General features: G+C 43.9%; 3 long non-coding RNA genes across 6 annotated transcripts in view; 1 reads left to right on the forward strand and 2 right to left on the reverse strand.

Annotated features, from left to right (window-relative positions):
- Gm37323 overlaps window positions 1–18,148 on the reverse strand; it is a 61,858-nt gene that overhangs the window by 43,151 nt on the left and 559 nt on the right. For 2 of the 4 annotated variants that reach the window (XR_003947656.1, XR_001778806.2), the window contains exon 2: window positions 7,817–8,662. This is a non-coding gene — a long non-coding RNA (predicted gene, 37323). Of the gene's footprint in view, window positions 1–7,816; window positions 8,964–18,148 lie in introns of those variants that run through there. The other 2 variants (XR_001778812.2, XR_003947660.1) reach the window with 2 other exon arrangements.
- Gm39586 lies at window positions 4,761–7,955 on the forward strand. Its single transcript, XR_003947708.1, has 3 exons — window positions 4,761–5,126; window positions 7,157–7,300; window positions 7,864–7,955. It is a non-coding gene; the product is annotated as a predicted gene, 39586 (long non-coding RNA).
- Window positions 12,613–16,396, reverse strand: Gm46082. Its single transcript, XR_001778820.2, has 3 exons — window positions 16,185–16,396; window positions 14,611–14,815; window positions 12,613–13,746 (listed from the first exon to the last, which is right to left on the reverse strand). It is a non-coding gene; the product is annotated as a predicted gene, 46082 (long non-coding RNA).

Consider the following 18,148-nt stretch of genomic DNA (forward strand, 5'->3'; position numbering starts at 1 on the left):
TTCTGTTGCCTTCACTGAATCTTTTTTTTTTAATATTTTCTTATTACATATTTTCCTCAATTACATTTCCAATGCTATCCCAAAAGTCCCCCATACCCTCCCTCCCCCCACACCCCTACCCACCCATTCCCCCTTTTTGGCCCTGGCGTTTTCCTGTACTGGGGCATATAAAGTTTACGTGTCCAATGGGCCTCTCTTTCCAGTGATGGCTGACTAGGCCATCTTTTGATACATATGCAGCTAGAGTCAAGAGCTCCGGGGTACTGGTTAGTTCATAATGTTGCACCTACAGGGTTGCAGATCTCTTTAGCTCCTTGGATACTTTCTCTAGCTCCTCCATTGGGGGCCCTGTGATCCATCCAATAGCTGACTGTGAGCATCCACTTAAGTGTTTGCTAGGCCCGGCCTAGTCTCACAAGAGACAGCTATATCAGGGTCCTTTCAGCAAAGGCTTGCTAACCTTCACTGAATCTTAAGAAAGTGTGATGTCTATGGGTTGCCTGGTAAAAAGTACATCTGCAGGTCTATGGGTGACAGTGGCTATTGGTATCAGGACCTCTGAATCCTGTGACATCACACCCGCACAACTGTTGCCAAGGCAACTGCCACCATATCCCCAGAATCTACTTGGCTCACCTCCCACCTTTACCTGTGGCTTCGTCACTATCCATATATAAAAGAAAAGCCCCCTCTGACCTCCCCATTCCCCCTTCTCTTTCCATGGCCACTTTGCCCTTTTCTCTCTCAATTAACCTCATGCGGAACTGTTAGGCCTGGTGTAGTCTTTCTGAAGATGTGCGATGATCACATTGGTGCTGAAGCCTTGGAGAATTGCTACACAAGGGAGCTGCGGAGCCCAGGCGGCCATTGCTGCCAGGTGCGACCTTGAAGCTGCTGCTGCCAGAGAACTGACACCACGTGGACTGCCACCACTGTTATCACTGCCTACAGCTACACCATGTGGACTCCATCGACTGGCACCCGCTGTCATCCGCTGCGTAGATTTCCACTGTTGCCATAGACCATTGCCTCAGCCGCCTCTTCGAGACTCACAGACTTCTACCACGGGAGCTGTGAGCTGTGCGCTGTAGCCCACCACGTGCCTCTGGTCACACCCTTCCTGCTACCATACTGCAGATGCCGGAAAACACACACGGCATATTGATTGATAAGGAGTTTCTCCAGTTGGCGGGAGGGACCCTATATGCCCAGATAGTGCCTGGCCAGCCTCTTATGGGCTAAGGAGTTGGCTTTCAGTGCCCTGGTCTTTATGACCAGCCTCCTGGCTGACCTATGAGTTAAGACTTAGACCCTTGGGTGACTTCCCCCTCTTGAAAGCAGTTCACAAATCCCTCGAGCTCTTGCAGATGACCCAAAAATTCCTGGTACCAGGTTAAAATGCTTTCTGGCAATTTCCGGGAAATTGCCTCCATAGCCCCTAGTCATTCACATGCCAACCTGAATTTCTAGCTTGGCCATACACTGACCCGTCCTGAGCCCTTCTTGAAATGTCAATATGTATAGTTCAGTAAAGTTCCCATAACCCAATGGGCACTAAATTGTTTTTGAATGTACCTCCAGGCACCCCACTGGGATGTCTCCTGGAAAAATCTCAAATCTCTGAAATTAATGTCCAGTTTGAGGCCCTTGAAACTGATATACCTATACAATAAGGTCTGTACTCAATACCCTTTAGATAATAATTCCAAAGGGCCAGCCAGTGGCACCAAGACTCAATTGTTTTAAGAGATCTCCATACATACTGACAACAATCCGGTAAATGGAATGAGGTTCCATGTATCGAAGTATTCATCTATCTTTGCTCTCATCTCTCTATCTGCTCCTCCTGCTCCCCAACCCATCTTCTCTTAGCCATCAAACCTACACACCCTCCACTAGATGATGTTACAATGCTTGATCCAGCCAACGAGCTGCCTCCCCTCCGCTGAAAACCCAAACTGCAGCCTCAGTTTCTCCTTCTCATCAGGATACCCTAGAGCCTACTAGCTCTACCTCTCCAGACCACTTCACCGCTTCTGTGTCAGCTGCAGGTCACTCCAATTGCCCTGTATTGGTGCCAACCTTCACCTTATATCACGTGGCCACAGTCAGACCCCCAAATCGTCCTTCTCCACCAGGAACACCTGACCCTTCCTCTAAGGGAAATGGCTGGTGTTGACAGTCTGGTCAGAGTACATGTTTTCTCATTGAGTGAACTTTCTCAAATAGAAAGCAAACTGAGTTCCTAAACATCTAACTCCTCCTGCTTTATTGGGGAGTTCCAGTACATCACTCAGTCTTATAGCTTGATTTTCCATGATGTTCATATGATTCTTACTAATAATTTACTTCCTGATGAACACAGGAGTTTGGGAAGAAGCAAAAACGCATGCAGATGAAATTCACCAAACAGATAAAACATATCCAATGGGATCTGAGGCAATACCTCATCAGGATCCCCAATGGAATTACAATTCTTCAGGTGGGATCTTAGCCAGAGACAGGATTCTTCTGGCTAGCCTAAGAAAGGCAGTCTTAAAGCCAGTATATTTTGAAAAACTACAAGAGATTGTCCAGGACAAACAGGAGAACCCCTCTCAATTTTTAGAATGCCTCACAAAGGTTTTGTTGCAATACACTAATCTGGACCCTGAAAATCCAGAAGGCAAGCAACTTCTGATGATCTGCTTTTTCCCAGAGCTACCCCAACATAAAAATTAAACTTAGGCATTTGGAGAGGGGGCCCCTAACTCCACAGACTGAAGTCTTGGCACTGGCCTTCAAGGTGTATGGTGAGAGAGATGAGAAAGCCCGAAAACAAAAATACCACATGCTGGCAAAGGCTGTCTGACCAGATTCAGCTACTACCCTGGACTCCTGGCCTTCTAAGGCTCAGAGACTACCAGGCTCCTGCTATAGTGTGGCCAGCAAGGTCACTGGGCAAGGGCTTGCCCTACCCCTGGAAAGTCAAAAGGACTGTGTCCTAGGTGCCATCAGGAGGAAGATTGGGCTGTCGATTGCACTTGTATCACACAGAACAGAGGGACATTGCTTCTAGGTAACCCTCCAGCTGACTTCCAAGGCTTGGCTATAGACAACTGAAGGGGCCAGAGCTCCCTTGACCTGACCGTGCCTATCACTAGAAAGGAGCCTCGGGTAGCTATCATGGAATTTTGGGAAGCCCAGCTCCTTCCTCTTGGACACTGGGGCCACTTACTCAGTCCTTAGGGAGATTTGAGGACCCACTTCACTTTCCAGTTTTCCTATTGTCGGGGTAGGAGGACAACCTTATCTTCTTCATCAAACCCCACCACTTAGTTGCATTTTTAGGAGTGTACCCCTCACACATTCCTTTCTGTTAGTGCCGACATGTCCTGTCCCCTTATTGAGAAGGGATCTTTTAGCTAAGTTGGGAGCCTCTATTTCCTTTGCTTCCCCCGTTTGCCTAAACTCAAGCTCACCATCAGTTCCTTTGCTCCTTCTTCTAGTCAGTCAACCTACTAACACTTGCATGTTGTTTCCTTTACCAGCTTCTCAGGTTGACCCCTAAGTTTGAGATGTCCAGAACCCCTCTACTGCTAAATATCATTATCCTGTTGTCAGTTAATGGACTCTACCAAGTACATCGCACAAGCTCAATACCCCACCCCCTCTCTTCAGAGCCTCAGGGGACTTAAGCCTATCATTTCTGACCTCTAAAGGAAAAAACCTACTAACAGTTAAGAAACCTAACAGTACCTATCGGTTAGTTCAAGACCTCAAATGCACTAATTCTGCAGTGGTAGCCCTCCATCCATCCTGTTGTGGCTAACCCTTGCAAACTTATTTCCACTATCCCCTCAGGAATTTCCCATTTCTCAGTCCTAGAGCTCAAGGCTTCCTTTTCTCTATCCCTCTTGATGTCCAAACACAGAACATATTTGCCTTTACCTGGACAGATCCTGACAGCCATTTTTCTACCCAACTTACCTGGACTGTTTGACCTCGGGGATTCTGAGACAGCCCACACCTATTTGGCCAGGCCCTGGCTTCTGACTTAGTCTCTTTATCACTCCCTAAATCTAAGATTGTACTTTATGTAGATGAGGTCCTTCTCTGTGGCCCCTCACTAGAGATTAGCCAGGCTAATACCTCTGCTCTTCTAAATTACCTTTCCAGTTGAGGCTATAGGCTCTCACCTTCTAAAGTCCAATTGTCCACTCCTCAGGTCACCTATTTTGGACTAACAATTACTCCAACCCACAAGGCTTTTACCTTAGATAGAAAGAATTTTATTCAGTCTCTAACTGTTCCTTCTACAAAGGAAGAGATTTTTATCATTCCTAGGAATGGCTAGCTTTTTACATTCCTGGGTTCCCTCCTTTTCCCTCCTTTCTCGTCCCTTATATGAAGCAGCCTTAGGCCCCACCCACAAACCTCTTCTCAAACCTGTTACCAAGCCCTTCCAGAGGCTCCAACAGGCTCTCCTTAAGGCCTTACATCTCCCTGAGCTGACTTGTCCCTTTTCCTCTATGTAACTGAAAATAAGAGATTTTTCCTTAGAGTCTTAGGTCACCAGCTGGGACCTTCTTTTGCACCTGTAGCATACTTGTCAAAAAAAAAAAAAAAAAAAAAAAGACTAGATCTAATCATCCAGGGATGGGCCACCTTGTATTTGTACCTTAGCAGCCTCTGAACTCCTTGTTTGAGAATCAAAAAAAAAAAAAAAAAAAAACTAACCTTGGGGTTGCCTATAACTGTCCTCTCTTTTCATAACCTGTCACAGCTCCTAACTTACAAAGGCTTACAGACTCTACCTCCCTCCAGGGTTCTTTTTCTTCAAGTAGCACTAAAAAAGACCCCACACTCACCTTCCAATCATGCTTGCCTCTTAATATTTCCAATCTTCTTCCTCAACCTAATACTAACCACTCCCTATCTCACTCCTGCACTGAAACTTTAGAGGAACCATTACCTCATTCTACACACGTACAGGAGGGCACATTGCCTCAAGTCATTTACACCTGGTATACAGATGGAAGCTCCAGAAAAGCCATAGTGTCCGACACGGAGGTGGTGGAGGCACAGGCCCTTCCTGCTCACGCAACTAATCAACAGGCTGAACCCGTATCTTTCAACTGGCACAGGTACAATCCCTCAACATCTACACAGGATCCAAATATGCTTTCCATATCCTCCTGTCCTACGCAGCTATCTGGAAGGGAGCTCTGGTTACTTACAAAAGGGGGATCAGTAACTAATGCAAACCACATTATGGCTATGAGAAAGGCTTCCCATCTCCCCACAGCTATTGGGATTTTTCCACTGCAGACCCCACCAAAAGGGTTACTCTATTGTCTTCAAGGGAAACAACTGAGCCAATGAGGCAGCTGAAGCTGTGGCTCTTAGGGGCCTGGACTCATCTCACCCTTTTCAGGACATCCTTACACTGCAATTCACATTCCTACCTTCACCCCCTGACACTTGCCAAAATCTGCCCTATCTTCACCAACTCTTTCATCCTAACAGTCAAACATTGTCTTCTTTTGTCAGGACCCACCTACAGACTACTCCTGAGGACTGAAGTTTCTTAAAATCTATCACTGCCCCTTGCAAAATCTGTCAGATGTCAGACTCCAACTCGAGGAATCGTAGCACCCCTTTTCTTACCCATCAGGCTAGAGAGTCCCTTCCTGGAACTGACTGGCAACTTGACTTTACACACATGCCCACTATCAGACATTCCAAGTACCTCCTGGTCTTGCTGGACACCTTCTCAGGGTGGGTGGAGACATTTCTCACAACTAACAAAAGGGCTCATACTTTTTATGATCTGCTCCAAGAGATCATTCCATGGTTTGGTGTCCCAGCCTCCCTCCAGTCAGACAACGGTCCTGAATTTACTTCCCAGGTTTCTCAAATCCTATCTAAAGCCTTAGACATCCCCTGGCATTTTCACACTCCCTGCAACCCATAATCTTCAGGTAAGGTAGAAAGAATTAACTGTTCTTAAAAACCACTCTTGCTATGCTGTCACAGGAACTTCACCTTGATTGAGTAAAACTCCTACCTCTGACTCTTTTCAGGCTATGAGCTCTCCTCAAGCAATCTCTCCCTTTCAACTCATGTATGGACGTCCAGTCCTAACTCCTGGTCTTTCACCTAAATGCTCTCCCCTCCCAGACCATCTACTTACCCCATTACTTTGCCACCTCCATTCTCTCCTATGGAACTTTGCTGACCATCACCTACCGTGGCCACACACTGTTTCCTGTCTACTACCTGTCAACATTGGAGACCAAGTCCCTTTATCCCCTCCAGATCATCGACCTTCACCACTCTCTCCCAAATGGCAGGGCCCTTCCATGGTAATTATCATGACCCCAGTAGCTGCTAAACTCGAAGGACTCTTTCATTGGGTCCATCTGTCTCATCTCAAATCTTCCATCCCTCCACCTAAAAATAACTCTTCTTCATACACATAAACTCTAACGGTCCCATGTTCTGTTAAGCTCTGGGGGATGTCAAGACCACACACCTTGTTCCCAATGAGACCCCACTCTTGCAGTTGTGCTTGACCTCACTGGATTAGACATGGGTTTCTCATCTTCCCTGTGCTCTTATTTCCCATCCAGAGTAGCCCTTACATCTAGAGATTCTAGATTCAATAAACCCCCACAAATAACAGTCTTTCCAAATAGGGTCAGGAAACTGCTCCATAGACGGATGCCAGGAACTGTTCCAAATCACTATCGTCCCTGTATCTGTTATCCCATCTAAATATTATGATCTCTATATATGCTTTCTTTTAGACCAGACAAAAGATTATTGTAGAGAATGGCCAGACAAATATGGAGGCTGTCCATTATTGGTCTTGTCAGATGCATATGCTAGGATCACAGACCAATCATTTTTTCTATCAACACCACAAGACACTTTTTCTACAGACAAAACCCATGGGATTCCAGGTGGGAGACAGGAGTTGTTGGTAAGTTGTTAAAGACCTGTAAACATCAGCCCAGGTCCCCTGTAAGTACTACCCATATCCAGAGAAAATATGTCTCAATTGCCCAACCTCTAGATATTAGAAAAATAGAAGTAATCAAACACTCCTTCAAGGTGTTTGACATCACCCCTTATAAATGGCACTAACTTGTCATTTCACCTTTTGCTTCAGACTTTCACCTATGTGCACTGAGGACACAGATAGGATAAAAGCCATCTCTGATCATGGGGACCTTGAACCCCATAGTGGGGAATGGCAAGTGTAGGCATGAACAAAACTGAGACAACATCACTGCCATATGCTGAAACCCACCAGGTCAGTACAAGCCAGGGACTGAGGTAGGGCTGCATGGTTCAACTGGTAGGACCTGAAACTTGGGTAACTTAGGAGGTTTCTTTTAGGAGGATCTGAAGAAGATCCATGAGGTGCAGGACTTGGGAAACACATGTGAAATAGGCATCCTGAAACTCAAGCCACAGCAGGTTCACAACAAATCTACACTCTGATGAGGAGGGCACAGGCTAGGACTTGGTGTCAGTGACACAACCACGGTGTGCACAGGACCCAGAGTGAAGGCCTTTGTGACTGTGCCAGGGACTTGGGTATATAAAGTTTCTAAAGGACATAGAGATCCCTTAGGAGAAGTTTTGTAGAAGCATTGCTCAGGCCAAGGAGACCAAAATAAACTACAGTTCAGATGAGACAATAACCTAGTACCAAAAGGGTATAAAATATTAACAGAGAGTAACAGGCGTTCATGGAATGACCTTGTTTTTAAAGTTAGTTATTGAATTAGTTAGAAGGGCTTGGGTTAAGCTAAGGCCAACTGACCTCTCAAATTTGTGTGGAGTTGGATAAGAAATCACGTTTTCTTCTAGCTTGCTTTCTCTTAGTTTCATGATGAACCCTCCTGACCTGCTCTTCTCTGGTTCAACAATGAAATCAATGGCGTCATCAGATCTTAAAGGAGAAAAAAAAGGAGGTCCCATTTCTTTTCTTAGAGGAAATTGATTTGGGTGTTTTTCACTCAATGCCTAACAGCACTGCACTTTCCAGATGGATGAGGCTCTGGCAATGTCCACAACAAATGAAGAGCCTAGGAAGCATGGGCTTTTTCCATAAAAAGGCAACCTGCCTTACACACAAACAATCCATCCCTCCCCTGACCACCTGAGGAAGATAAGAGTTCTGCCTTGCCTACATCAGGCAGGTGCTGGGTGCAACAGTTTTCCACCTTCCTCCCCAAGGACAATGTAAACAGAAGCTCTGCAGGTGCTTCCCGGAGGCTGACTACAAAGGAGAGACAATCAAAGGCCTTTCATCTCTGACCTTTTACCTCTCCATCTATTCTGTGGCACTGAGGTGACAGGGCTCTTGTCCTTTGCACCCAAAGAAGTGACAGGCAACTTGTTGATCAATAGCCCCTGTAGCTAATGTCTTCAGAATGGAAAAGAGGAGCCAGGAAATGAGGCAGAATCAATAGTCTGCAGGCGAGGCAACGTTATATTAATTTCACCAGTCACCTTTGTGCTTTCTGAGGAAGCTCAGCACTGAGCCTCGGGTTTCAGGAATACCCACACTGAGATGCTGAGGCCCTCTAAGTCAGCACATGCTTTCTGCTGCTCACCAGGCTGCATCACTTGATTTACTCCCAAGCATCCCTGGTTGGACAATAACCTGAGGTAGAAGAACATAAAAGGGAGAAGTTAGAAAACAAACCTCAGACTTTAGGAATGAGCAGCTCAGTAGATAAATGGGGACGTTTGGGCGAAACCAACAAAGCAGTCCAGAGAATGGACTGCCTGAATTATGGGAAGGTGCTCCTTTGATGTCTAGCTTGTCTAATCAATGGTTTTGTTTTTCCTTTTGGACAAGGATTTGAGAGGAGGAGATAAGTAAAGGATTAAGATTAGTAATTTAGTGATGCCTGAAATAATTTTATAGGAGAGAGGAGACTGCCATTTCCATTGGCCAAGAAAGTTAAGTCAAGCTTAATTTTTTAAGAAATTAATTCAGAGCTCTTCTGTCATGACCAATCCTCTCCGATTTTACTTCTCACATCGAATATACAGTGGCTTCTTGTTAGTTTAAAATAGAAAATGAATAAAAGTTAACTTCCTAACAGGAGGATTCTGAAGTATACAAAACAATGCCTTTAAGAAACAATAACAAACCTCACCCCATGAGTATTTCAAATGACATCATCACATAGGTTGTATCAGGATGATGAAAGGATTCCACTTATCTCTTCCATCTCTGTCTGCTGTGTAAAATACAACTTAAAAATATGCTTACATTTGTTTTTAATATAACAATTTACTAATTCTTTGAGAACTTTTGTGGTGTATTTTTATCATAATTACTTACATACGTTCCCATAACTCCTACCAGGTCCACTCTTACCTATTCCCAACTTCATGCTCCCCTCCCAGATAACCCACTGAGTCCAAATTGTGCTGACTCATGAGCATGGCACCATTCACTGAAGAATGGTCACTCTATAAAAGGCCACACCCTTTGTTTTGTTTTGTTCCTATAATTTGTTTTTTCTAGTCACATTACATTCCAATCACAGCCTCTCTCCTCTCTTCCCAGTCCTGTCTTTACAAATCCCTCCGCACCCCATTACCCCTTCCTTTCTCCTGAAAGAAGGAGAAGATGCCCTTGGGTCCTATTTCACCCTGGGGCATCTAGTCCCAGCAGGACTAAGTATATCCTCTCCCACTGAGGCCCAACCAGGCAATCCAGGTAGGGGAAGGGTATCCAATGGCAGGCAATAGTCAAAGACAACCTCTGTTCCAATTGTTAGGAACCTCTATGTAGAACAAGCCGCATATCTGTTACACATGTGGCCAGTGAGGCTAGGCCCAGACCCTGCTTGCTCTTTAGTTTGGTAGTTCCGTCTCTGTTAGTCCTCATGGGCCCAGGTTAGTTGGCTCTATAGGTCTTCTTCTGATGTCCTTGACCTCTCTGGCTTGCTTAATTCTATTTCCCACTCTTCCACAAACTCCCCAGGATCTGCCTGATATTTGACTGTGGGTCTCTGCATCTGTTTCCATCAGCTGCTAAGTGAGGCTTCTCAGGAAACAGTTAAGGTAGGTCCCTATCTGCACTTCCTTTCCCAGAACCCATCACTTGTCAGGTAGCTCCTCAGTTAGAAATTCATGCTTAACTGCTAGTTGGTTTGATCTTGTGCAGGCAATAAGAACATCTGTGAGTTATGCACCCTGTTTAGCCCTAGTCCTCTCCAACTTCTGGTTCTTAAAACCTTTCCATCCCCTATTGTCCCTGAGCTGTAGGGGTGAGGGTGGCATATAGAGGTCCCATTTATGGTTGAGCACTTCACTAATACGTATTTAATGCACTTTGAGCCATTGTAGGTTCCTGCATTAGCTACCATCCATTACATAATGAAAGTCTTTGTGGGAGTCTAAAGCTGCACTAATCCAAGAGAACAGAAATAACATTTTAGAGGACAGTTTCATACTACACCTGTTTACCATAACAGTAATAAACTTACCCATGGAGTCTATAAGTTCTCCCAACCATGGGTTCTTGGTTAAATGTACAGTAAAAGGTATGCCTTTCCTCCCACAGAGTGGATCTGAATCTAAGCTGAGAGTGGTTGGGTACATCATAACACTATACCAGTATTACTATAACTCGCCAAATGAGTCATTAGTATAGTTCACATGGTTCACAGCTAGGTAAGACTAGACTCCTTTTTCCCCAGCAGCCTACAGAGCATCTTCGAGTACTATGACAGCCAGGCAGCACGGAGGACATTCCCTGTTCAATACCAACTTGATTTCTCCATGTTCCATGATCTTCTGTGTTCTGTGGTATCTTCAGTAATAATGTCTTACCATCAAGCTCTTATGGACAATCAAAAGCAATAGTGGAAGTATCTCTCACTGGCACTGGGTTTTTTAGTCTGTGTGTGTGTGTGTGTGTGTGTGTGTGTGTGTGTTTGTGTGTGTGTGTGTGTGTGTGTGTGTGTGTGTGTGTGTGTGTGTATAAACTCATGTTCACAGAGAGACTAGGTGCAGTTCAGTAGTAGAATGCTTGCCTACCATGCTCCAGGTTGTACGTGCCATGCACAACACCACAGAAAGAGAAAATATTATAGTTGGTGACATCTAAGCTTTTCCCTGTCCTAGAGCAGGTATGACTATGGCTGGGTATGTGTCTTTGTAATAGGAAATAGAGTCCTTTGGGCAGTAGTGATGTAACTAGTCATATGTTAGACCCATTTCTAGGGTGTTTTGGGAATGGCCATGCTTATTTCCACAGTGGCTAGACCATTTTGCTCTCCCACCAACAGTGATGCTGCTCAGGAAGTGTCCCTGTGGCTTTTGGTGCTCTGTGGCCCTTCAAGGTTTTCCACAATGCTTAGAAAACTCATGTTCATAGACAGAAAGAGATTGGGTGCACATCAGTGTCCAACATGTTCCAAGTTCTAAGTACCATCCACAACATTACAGAAAGCAAAAATAAAAGAAACATCATGGCAAAGAAGCGTGTATTGAAGAGGGAGAATGGAAAGCTAGTATTTAATGGCACAGAGCTTTTGTTTTTCCATAAGAAAAGTTTCTGGCAGCAGGTGCTGCAGACAACAAAAATGTGCTCAATTCCATTAAGTGGTTAGCACAACCAGCTCGGTAAACTTAAGGTATGTGTTATCTTCCCATGAAAATCACCTGAATAACTGTTAGATGTGATGCAAAAAGTGAGGGGTGAAAGATGGCTCTGAATTTTGGATTTGCAGGATGGTGAGATAGAGGCAACTCACAGGCAATGATGGGAGAACACTTAGATTTAATGTAGCTAAAAACATTTCAACTAAATGACTAACAGGCTGCAGGGGTCCTCGAGTGAGGAGCACACCCTAGAGGAAGCTTGAGCAAAGACCGGGGTTAAGGGATAACAGACTCAGCCAGAGTTACAAGACAGCACTCGGTTCACCTATTAATAGCTTGCACACCTAGTCTATGGGACGCAAACGCCGTCTGTATCGCAAGTTTTGGGAATATATTGAAAGTATACACAGTATAACATTTACTGGTACTGGGCACTACTCCCCAATGCTTTCTCTGTGGATGATTATACAGCCAAATCCTTCAGCCTAAGGTGCATGGACTGAACATCCAGACTGCACATCCCCCAACCCTCCAGCCTCCCCTTCCCTTCAGTACTACAGAGCCAAAGGGGTGTGGCCATGCAGTCATCCTGGAAATCCTGATAAAATAGGCAGTTGTTGCCTCACCCCTTCTTTGGGCTCACAGCGATTTCCAGATGCCTTATCTAGACCCTGGAATCAGCAATGCAGGTCTGACTCACCCCACATGTGCCAATGGAGGCCACAATGTGAGGAAATAAGCAATACACAATTGGGGAGGCCTTTTGTATGGCAACCAAGCTTCACTTTTCCTAAATAGCCACTTCGCTGTGGCAACATGATGTGCAAGGTCACGTTTATCTTCAGCTCTCTAAGGCAAATCTTTTAATATTATGCTCAGTGCTGAGACATATTTCTTTCATATCTCCTCTCTCTCTCTCTCTCTCTCTCTCTCTCTCTCTCTCTCTCTCTCTCTCTCTCTCTCTGCATGTGTGTGTGCACATGAATGTGTACATACAGGATGCAGGTGTGTGTGGTGGGTGGCACATGTGCATGTGGAAGGATAATTGGGGATCATCCTTAGGAATGTAATGCACCTTCTTTGAGATGGGATCTCTCATTGGCATGAGCTAGACAATTAGTTAGACTGGCTGGCTAGTGAGGCTAGAGCATCCTCTCTTGTCCTCCCCTCCCCTCCTCAGGGATGACAAATGAACACTCTCATACTCAGTGTTTTTATAACAGGCACTTTACTGACTGAGTGACCACACCAGCCCTGGCTGTTTCTTTTACTTCATATTATGAATTCTTTTACAAAATAAATAAACCTTACAGCCCCTCAAGAATTTTGAAAATCTATGTCCCCGCTTTGACTTGTAAGACTGTCATTTTTAAATTGATACTGTTGCAAGGATGCTGTTGCTAGTATATTGGAAAATTTTAGATACTGAAATTGATAAATAAAATTCATGTCATTGGAGACCATGGAGGCTAAAGTTTCTGGTCAGCCTTCACATACGTCAGTGGAGAGCACATACCCTACTCTGCGGACGATTGGAAGTCAGGTGAGAGGGCAAAGGCAAATACACAGATTCTCAGGAAGCATTCTCCAGGACTTCTGACTATACACTCAAACCTCCAGAGCTAGAAGGCAATTCACTGTACTACTGGACTGTTTCCGGATGACTTCTTTGGCAAACACCTCAACAATGCTGTTTTCCTATTCTGTTAACTGACATTCACCATTTGTCCTGTTAGCCACTAGTAAGCTTGTATTGAACTAAAAGGAACACAGGGGGCTCTCAGTAGAACGTAGATAGTAGGATAATAACATAATGAAGGACGAGGGACACAAAGTTTAGACAAGAGCTCCCAGAATTCATCCTGAGGCACCTGGGGGAAAATGAGAAAAAGCAAACCAGAGGGCTGACAGTGAGATCATCATTCTAGATAACTGGATACCAGGAGTTGGCTGTTTGTGCCCTCAGCATACATATGGTGAATTACGGTTTTTTAACTGAAATACAAAGTACATTTATCCATGTGTGTTTTATACCACATGTTGGGCACAGCAGGTGGAATTCCAATTTGGGAGACATGATTGCAATGTCCTGAAGTTCCCAAGTTAGTGAACAGGGCAGGTCTGCAGAGGAAAGAAAAGAGATTTTATTTTGATCCCTACTTCAGGTCCATTCCTGGACCCACCAAACTTCACAGAATCAGGAAACTGATACAGAAAGAGAGTTCTCCTAACTCAACCCTCTAGTTCTGCAAACACCACCAGATGGTGTCTCTCAGCACTGACACTCAGGCTCAGCTAACACAGGGAGGCTGCTTGGTGCATGTACTGCACAGTCGTTCACCCAGAACACTAAGTCACACAGAAAACCGAGGACCCTTGAGAGACCCAGCACCTGAGACCAGAAGGCCATCTGTCCCCAAGTCCAGAGCTGTGTGAGAACCAGTGGCTCTTGCACTGAATTCAGTTCCTAATGCCCCCATGGTAGCTTACAACTATTGATAACTCCAATTTCAGGGAATCTAATACTACTTCTGCCCTCCACAGACACCAGACATGTTCCTGGTACACAGACATGCATGCTGTCAATACACTCAGACACATAACAATAAAATAAATGTATCTTGAAAAATTTTGAAATCTCTAATTGTAGTGGGCATGTCAAGCAGTGAAGCTACTGTGGAAAACAATGTGGCAATTTCTCAAAAGGTTGTGTGATCTAGCAACTTTATAGCAAACTAAATACCCCTCAAAAGTCTTAAATATATCATAACCTCTGAACCTGTAAGATAGCCCCAACTAAATGTTGTTTTTATAAGAGGTGCCTTGGTCATGGTGTCTGTTCACAGAAGCAAAACCCTAATTAAGACAGTACAGCTGCAGAGAGAACACATTAAGAAAAGTCTGACAGAAGTTAAAGAGGCAGGAATCTTGAAGACACCCTGTTAAGTGAAACAAGATGGTTACAAAAAGACCAGAACTGCTAACCTTTCTTTCATGGCATCGTTACATTTACACACTCAGAAAGTAGGATTGTGGTTGCCAGGGCTTGAGGCGAAGAAGAAAAGGATGTTTGGGAGGTGTAAAATGTCCACTGTTTCCAGGTGAAAAGACCTTGAAGTAGAGTAGAATGATGGGCTCCAGAGGCCAAGGCAGCAAGGTAGACGGGCCAGACAGAGATGAGTTCATAAAACTGCAGTCAGATAGGAGAGATCCTCTGGTTAAACACCTCGGAGTGTACTGACCACACTCCTTGAATATTTCAGAGAAAGCTAAAACAAAGGACACCGAGTGTGTTTGCCAAAAAAAAAAAAAAAGTAAATGTTTGAAGATATGGATATGAGTGAACTGATTTAAATGTTACACAGTGCAGCCTATATTGTAATATCACACATTTCTCCATTACTGTGTATAAATTTTATGTTTTAAGTACCAGTTAAAATACTTTTAATTAGAGCAGGACATGGTGGCGCATGCCTTTAGTCCCAGCACCGGGGAGGCAGAGGCAGGCGAATTTCTGAGTTCGAGGCCAGCCTGATCTACAAAGTGAGTTCCAGGACAGCCAAAGCTACACAGAGAAACCCTGTCTCAAAAAAACAAAAAACAAACAAACAAAAAAACACACACAAAAAACAAAAAAACAAACAAACAACCCCCCCAAAAAGAAACCTTTTAATTAAAAAATTTTGAAATGAATACTTTTTAAAAACAGGCTGGTTATTTGACTCAGTAAGTAAAGGTGCTTGCTATATAACCTGGCAACCAGAGGTCAATTCTGGGGTTCTTGTAGTGGAAATGGAGACACATGCACACACTATAAACAAATAAACAAACAAGCAAATAAATGCAAGCAATGAAGAAAGTAGTAGGAAGAAGTAGAGACAGAGGAAACAATAATCAGGTAATATGAGGGAAAAATCTATGTTCAATGGAAGAGGAAAAGGATATATGAAATTCTCAAAGATTAAATGAAAACATTTTTAAGTGTCCACAGTGAAGCTTCCAGAGGGACCATCAGACATGCAATTCAAGTAAGGTCATGACTAAATGTTGCAATGCTATAAATTAGGTAGAAAAAAGAAGTCACCATTATGGATGGAAGAGAGAAAGATGGAAGATGGAAAAGCCCAACGTGAGCAAGCTGACCTCTCATATGGTTCATAAACTTCACTCAGAACTATTGCGCTGAAACCAACAAAATCACTGGCTGATCAACAAAAGAAACACTGGCTTGACATTTGTCACCAGGTCATAGAGACCTTAACGTACTGTGGGTAAGTTTCAGGCCCTCTAGACCGACATGCCATTTTGTTTAATTAAATTCATAAATTTTGTGCAAAGTCCTCACTAACCTTTATTGCTGAGAATGCTGCACTAAAGATAAAAACAAAAGCAGAACAAAGATGCTCTGGGTGTAGTGAGCAAATTCTAGGCTCTATGCTTCCTGCTCATCGCAAGACCCTTCTCAAGCTTTCTCAAAGAAGTTTAAAATATGAATGTGGCTGCCCTTGCATTTGGAGCGTAGATATTCAGAATTGAGAGTTCCTCTTGGAGGATTTTACCTTTGATGAGTATGAAGTGTCCCTCCTTGTCTTTTTTGATAACTTTGGGTTGGAAGTCGATTTTATCCGATATTAAAATGGCTACTCCAGCTTGTTTCTTCAGTCCATTTGCTTGGAAAATTGTTTTCCAGCCTTTCACTCTGAGGTACAGCAATGGCTTGTGCTGTAAGATCGAGAATTGACAAATGGGACCTAATGAAACTCCAAAGTTTCTGCAAGGCAAAAGACACCGTCAATAAGACAAAAAGACCACCAACAGATTGGGAAAGGATCTTTACCTATCCTAAATCAGATAGGGGACTAATATCCAACATATATAAAGAACTCAAGAAGGTGGACTTCAGAAAATCAAATAACCCCATTAAAAAATGGGGCTCAGAACTGAACAAAGAATTCTCACCTGAGGAATACCGAATGGCAGAGAAGCACCTGAAAAAATGTTCAACATCCTTAATCATCAGGGAAATGCAAATCAAAACAACCCTGAGATTCCACCTCACACCAGTCAAAATGGCTAAGATCAAAAATTCAGGTGACAGCAGATGCTGGCGTGGATGTGGAGAAAGAGGAACACTCCTCCATTGTTGGTGGGATTGCAGGCTTGTACAACCACTCTGGAAATCAGTCTGGCGGTTCCTCAGGAAATTGGACATAGTACTACCGGAGGATCCAGCAATACCTCTCCTGGGCATATATCCAGAAGATGCCCCAACTGGTAAGAAGGACACATGCTCCACTATGTTCATAGCAGCCTTATTTATAATAGCCAGAAGCTGGAAAGAACCCAGATGCCCCTCAACAGAGGAATGGATACAGAAAATGTGCTACATCTACACAATGGAGTACTACTCAGCTATTAAAAAGAATGAATTTATGAAATTCCTAGCCAAATAGATGGACCTGGAGGGCATCATCCTGAGTGAGGTAACACATTCACAAAGGAACTCACACAATATGTACTCACTGATAAGTGGATATTAGCCCAAAACCTAGGATACCCAAGATAATAAGATAAATTTCCTAAACACATGAAACTCAAGAAAAATGAATACCGAAGTGTGGACACTATGCCCCTCCTTAGAAGTGGGAACAAAACACCCTTGGAAGGAGTTACAGAGACAAAGTTTGGAGCTGAGATGAAAGGATGGTCCATGTAGAGACTTCCATATCCAGGGATCCACCCCATAATCAGCATCCAAACGCTGACACCATTGCATACACTAGCAAGATTTTATCGAAAGGACCCAGATGTAGCTGTCTCTTGTGAGACTATGCCGGGGCCTACCAAACACAGAAGTGGATGCTCACAGTCAGCTAATGGATGGATCACAGGGCTCCCAATGGAGGAGCTAGAGAAAGTAGCCAAGGAGCTAAAGGGATCTGCAACCCTATAGGCGGAACAACATTATGAACTAACCAGTACCCCGGAGCTCTTGACTCTAGCTGCATATGTATCAAAAGATGGCCTAGTCGGCCATCACTGGAAAGAGAGGCCCATTGGACACGCAAACTTTATATGCCCCAGTACAGGGGAACGCCAGGGCCAAAAAGGGGGAGTGGGTGGGTAGGGGATTGGGGGTGGGTGGGTATGGGGGACTTTTGGTATAGCATTGGAAATGTAAATGAGCTAAATACCTAATAAAAAATGGAAAAAAAAAGAAGTTTAAAATATGTGTGCAGTTAGTGTGCCAAGCAGAGAAAACTGGATTCTTCGAAACTTATTTCCAAATTTCAAAATAAAAAATAGACATCATTAAATACTTTCATATGTGTTACCTGTTAGCCTCCAAAAAACCCATAAAAGAGCACTGCATGCAAGCTCTGCATGAATGCATGTAAAGGCACAGCTGTGTCTGAGTGCACAGTACACACAGCCTAAAGAGATATTTGGTTCTTATTAGCAACTGCAACCATTTTCCACAATATTAGCTAAGAAGCAGAGTTCTTGTTTATTTTTGTACAAT

This window comes from Mus musculus, chromosome 1 (assembly GCF_000001635.26).
Source record: "Mus musculus strain C57BL/6J chromosome 1, GRCm38.p6 C57BL/6J".
NCBI lineage: Eukaryota > Metazoa > Chordata > Mammalia > Rodentia > Muridae > Mus > Mus musculus.